Genomic DNA, 6000 nt, shown 5'->3' with positions numbered 1-6000 from the left:
ATCCCCTTGATTGGGATGTGCAGGTGCATAGCCTGCATATGCTCCCAGGAAGGTGGTGCAACAGATGGTGCCTGCAGCCAGCACCTTGTCACAGGGCCATCATTGTCAGTATCTACAGCCCCAAGAGAGGTGGAGCAGCAGGTTGAGCCTGGTAGCAGGGCCATCAGCAGTGGCAGCAACCTCCCAGGTAAGTGGGTGTGGCTGGGGCACCCAGTCGTGGACACCTGGGGAAGTAAGGGTGGCACCTGATCATCAGGCCCTTAGTGGTGGCAGTGGCAAGGCATGCACATACTAGGGAGGTGGGGACGATGGACAGTCATTGTCCAAAGGATCCTTGGCAGTGGTGGTGGTATCAAGCTGCTGCATGAACTCTCGTGGAGGTGGTGGATGGGGTCCAGTTGCACAGCCTCCACTGTAGCAGCAACCCTTGGGAGGTGGGAGTGGTAGGGAGTGCTTGGTCATGGGACCCTCAGTGGTGGCAGGCCACACTCACCTCTAAAGTGTGTGATGGCTGTGGGCCCCTCTCCCCCAAAGCCTGTTCAAGAGATGCTCTGCTGCCTGTGAGCCTGTGCACATGCATAGAGAATGAAGTTCCTATGATGCTTGTGCCCCCCCTCCTCCTCTTGCACTCACCAACAATGGTGCCTTGCTTCAGGTACCTCAGCTGTGGTACACCACTCCCTGGCCCTGTCAGGCTGATTCCAGGCATCCAGCTGCAATCCTCTCCTGAGCCTCAGCATCAGACCCTGCTCAAGTATCTCAGCCTGGGGTGCTCTGGACAGCAGCACTGACCATCTTTGCAGCTCTCTCTATGCTTTACCTTCCTCAGACTGGCTGTTTAATTTTTCTCCTAGACTTTGGGAACCCCCTCTATCCCAATTGATCTCTTTACCAGTCAGGCGGACTCTCAGTGTGTGGAATCCTTTCCTCTTTCACAGCTCCCTCCCAGGATTGCTAGTCCCATCTTCATTCTTGTTTCTCTCTTCTCTCTTCTCTCTTTTTCCCCTTTTATCCTACCCATTTAGGTGGAGGTTTCCTTGCCCTTTTAGAACTCTGAGGGGTTTTTTTGGCCAGCATTCAGCAGATGTTCTGTGAGAATCATTCTACATGTCAATTGTTTTGGTTTTATTTGTGGAAGAGGATGAACTCCAAGTCCTACTCCTCTGCCCCTCTGCTGTCTTGATCCATTTTGGCTGATGGGATTTTTAAAAAAATCAAGAGTCCTCTATACATTTCTTACATGAGACTGGCTTCAGAGTGAAAGACACACACAGATTGAGTATGAGGGGATGGGAAAAGATACTCTATGTAAATGGAAATCAAAAGAAGGCTTAGATAGCAATGTTCATATTAGACAAAGTAGACTTTAAAACAGCCTATAGTAAAATATAATTAATAAGACTTTAGCCTGAATTATCAAGAAAAAGAGTTGATCCAAATAAAAGCAGTAAGAATTGAAATAGAAATTAGAACTGAATCCCAGAAATACAAATGATTATAATACTAAATTTTATTGTATTCTTGTATACAATTGTATTATTGTATAATTGTTATTGTATTCTTTAGCTCTGTTTGTTTCTTTGTTTCCTGTGTCTTTGTTCAACTTTGTACTCTTCCAACATTCTTCTCCTGAGTTCCCTGAGCATCTTTATGATCATTACTCTGAACTCTATTGGATAGATTCTTATATACACTTCATTTAGTTCTTTTTCTGAAGTTTTGTCTTGTTCCTTTGTTTAGAAAATATTCATCTCCTAATTTTGCCTAATTTTCTATGTGTTCAGTAGGTTGGTTACATTTCCTACACTTGGAGAAGTGACCTATGTATGTCTGGTGCCCAGCAGCACACACCCCTCTGGTTACCTGGATGATCTAAGGTACTCATTATGTGGGCTCAGTGGGCTCTTCCCTTGTGGCACAGCTGACTATTGAGGCTGTGGTGGTAGGTAGGGCTGACCAGCAGCCCAGTTGACTACCTTGCCATCCAGCAGGCCTGGTGGCTACCAGCCCACTAGGGGGGTCAGGGAGGCTTCCTGTATACTTTGCTACATGTCCTTGGTAGGAGGTTGCTGGCACAATGTTGTATTAGTAAGCCACTGGCACTAAAAGGCTACAGGGAGGACTCAAAAATGGAACTTGCCAGTGCTATTGTCATCTCCATTGAACGTGCTCCCACAGATGGCTGCCATTGGCATGTCTTTCCCCCAGGAGAGTCCCACTTGCCTCTTGCCTCTTTGAGAGGCTCTCCAGCATCGGAAAATGGTCTGATCCAGGCTCTTCTCAACCTACTCCCTCTGCGCGGGGACTCAGAGTGGGTGAGGGTTTGAATGTGCCCTTGAAGAGTGAAGTCTGTTTCTTATAGCCCTCTAGCTCTCCTGAACAGAAGAGTCACTAGGTTTCAAAGCCAGACTTTCTGGTGGTTCATCGTCCTGCTTCAGGGACGTGAACCCCCTGCTTTTTGGGAAGAACCTCTGCAATTGTGATATTCCTCCCATTTTTGTGGGTCACTGGCCCAGGGTAGTGAGTCCTGACTATTCTGCATCTCTTCCCTTTCTACCCATCTTTTGCGGCTCCTTCTTTATGTCTTTAGATGTGGTAAATCTTTTCTGCTAATCTTCAGGTCATTCTCATAGGTCATTATCCTATAAATTGTAATTCTGGTCTGTCTGTGGAAGGAGGTGCGTTCAGGGTCCTCTCACTCCACTATCAGGGCCATCTCTAACTCTGAATTATTTTATTTTTAAAGAAAACCTTGTTCCCATTGTGGCTCAGCAGAAACAAACACTGTTAGTATCCATGAGGATACAGGTTCGATCCCTGGCCCTGTTCAGTGGGTTAAGGATCTGGCATTCCCTCAAGCTGCAGTGTAGGTCGAAGATGCAGTCAGATCTGGCATTGCTATGGCTGTGGTGTAGGCCAGCAGCTTTAGCTCTGATTCAACCCCTAGCCTTGGAACCTCCATATGCTGCTCCTTCAGCCCTTAAAAAAAGAAAAAAAAAAAAACCCAAAAACGCAAAACCCAAAAAAACTTCTAAAGTGTACCATGCTCTTGCCTGCTTTCTTAAATAAAGATGAATGCAATTAAACCTTAAAAAAAAGAAAACCTCATTTCTTGTTTTATCTGATATGCAAAACAACTCATTTTCAGTTGGGGAAGCTGAGGCTTGGAAAAAAGTAAATTGATTAAGGCCTTACAGCTGGAACATGGCAGGGATGCTTGTGGAACTATGTCTTCCTAAAGTATCACACGTACTATCTTTATTAGTTGTTCTCAACCCATTTTACACAACTGACTCACTCCTGGTACTTCTCTAAAATACACATGCCTGGGTTTCACCCAGACTTTTGGAGTCAGAATTCCAGTGGGATAGTTTTGGTTCTCCAAGGACATTTGGGAGATGAGAAAAAAGAGTTCTCTTTGGGCTGTGTTAGTGGTTGAGATTTGAGCTGGTGATGGGTAGAATGTCTGTGGGCATTACCTAGTGCTGACTTCCAGCAGGGCTTCATTGGGTGCCTGGGGAGATGCATAAATGATTGCAAGAAGCTATAACTGACAGCCTGTGATAGGTGGTGCTGAATTGCAGAATTCCATGTGGGAAGCCTGGTTCCTGTGGTTAGGATATGGAAACTTTGGTTTGTTCTAAGAAGTCCTGCACCATTTAGCTTGGAATCTTTTTCTGGCTATACTTTCACAACCAAAGTGGAATTCTCTAAGCTTGGGAAGAGTTTGACAAAGTTGCTTTAAAAACTGGACTATGTCAGTGTTTATCTCTCCAAATTTGCAGCTTTTTACTGCCTTGAGCTCAGATTATTTCAGCTGAACCAATGAGAGGGGCTTCTTAAAAATGAATCTTAAAAAAAATGAATATGATCAATGATTTTTGCTGGAACTTGTATGGTTGTACTTCAGCCTAGAATTTTACAGTGTCAGCTTTATTTCTTATGCTACCAGAAAGCCAAATAGACTAGGCCAAGTTCGCATGGATGGGGTTGCACACTCTTTCCACTGTATCTCCTCCAGCCTGGTATGTCTAGTTTCATGAAATGAGATGATTTGTTCTTCTTTTTCATCAGCCACAGTTTCTCTGTCTTAATGCATGGGTTGGGAAATCTTACTCTGACAGTTTCTTTTATTAATAAAAGATGTTTGTAAATCTCCTGAGCTTTTATAAAGCCTATACATTTTCCTTACCTTAGTTAATCCTCAAAATAATAAGAACAGTAACTATAAAAAATAATAAGAGTAATAAGAAATGGTAATAACACAATAGTAATAACCATAGAGCAATAACCAAGCTACTGTTTGTTGATTGCCAATCATATATTAGGATCTTTGATGTTTGTGAAACATAGCAATTTTTTTCAGGGAGATAAATATTTCATTTTATAGACAAAAAGCTGAGGTTCATAGTGATTGAATAACTTACTCAAGGTACTCTAACTTACCCAAGGTACTCTACTTAGGAGTGGCTGAACTGGGATTGTAGCTCTTCTCCTTGATTCCAAGGACTTCTCCACTGTGTAATACTGACACTCTTAGGTGCAGAGAGTGAAGGACTTGCCCAAGGTCACTTGCTGCATAGTTGCAGTGCATGGAGTCTGCGTTTGAGCCATTGTCTCTTTTTTAAGAATTTAATTTTTAAATTTTATTGGAATATACTTTCAAAGTTGTGTTAATTTCAGGCATACAGAAAGTAAATCAGTTATACATATATCCATTCCGTTTTGGATTCTTTTCCCATATAGGTCGTTACACAGTAATGAGTAAATTTCCCTGTGCTTTACAGTAGGTCCTTTTTACCCATTTCTTTTATATATAGTAGTATGTGTATGTCAATCCCAACCCCGTAATTTATCCCCTCCCCCCGTCATGTTTCCTCTTTGGTAAACATAAGTTTTGAACCATTGTCTCTTAACTTCTGGACTGTGCTCTTTCATTCTTCTATGTCCTCAGATATCACATAGTGTTTGAAGGTTCCGAGATGGTCAGTCTAATGCCATTAGTAGAACTGAATTGGTTAGTTCTTTTAACTTACTTTAAAACAAATTGCACTTAATGACATCCACTTAGATTCACGTAATCTGCAATATGGGGAAGGTACAGTTCTTATGGAAGGAGCTATGTTGGAATTCAGGGATTTTTGAGGTTCTCACCATTGCCCATCCCTGACTTTGTAGGTTGCTCTATCTTTTCTCACCTCAGTTTTATTACCTGTTATATGGGTTTATAATATTTATTTCAGAGAGTTGCTAAGACTAAATATGTGAAGAAACTTATGCAAGCTGCAGACTTACTAAGACTTGGCAGTAATTTTGTGGCTATTATTTCTTGCAATCCTGGTTTTCTTTTGGACTCTGCGATGAACACTTAAGAGTTGTTATGAGGTTTATAAAACAATAACTCTTAACAGATTTATTCCAAGATAGAATTAAATCCTAGTCCTGGGGTAAAAAGCCTTTCTCTTCTTACATATAGGCTGTATTTCCTGTTGATTTAGACAGGGCTAATGGGAAGGCCAGATTAAAGAATTTTGTGCATTGAGACTAAGCAGACCTAAGGGCAGATTTCCCAAGAAGTTCTCAAGAGTTCTCTGTAATGTCAGCAGCAGGATTCTAAGCTCTATTGACATAGGCCTGGACCTCTGGAACAAATAATATATTTGAAACTGAGGCCAAATAGGTAGGCCTCTTATAACTACAAATCTCAGATACTCTTTTTTCTTTCTTATGCTAATCCTCTCTCCCTTTTCTCTTCCTCTATATTTTCCTAATTCACTTCCATTCCTGTCAACAGGGTTGGAAGCACTGATGTACACATGATATACTAGGAGTTATCAACCAACTACTATGTGTTCAAGATTCTATAAGTAATAACATTTAAAAATATCCTGCTTGGGCTTTTTTTTTTTTTCCTATTACAGTGTTTCTACTTATTGTGTGACAGCTCCATGACCTTATCTTGGCTTTAATTTATTTCTCATCTGTAAAATGAGTAAATTG

The sequence above is a fragment of the Sus scrofa genome, chromosome 9, assembly GCF_054392235.1.
Source record: "Sus scrofa isolate SSC_HxYL_T2T_F1_AM1 chromosome 9, Sscrofa_HxYL_maternal_Yorkshire_Landrace_v2.0, whole genome shotgun sequence".
NCBI lineage: Eukaryota > Metazoa > Chordata > Mammalia > Artiodactyla > Suidae > Sus > Sus scrofa.
The sequence above is the reverse complement of the archived record's forward strand: the minus strand, read 5'-3'. Positions refer to the sequence as shown.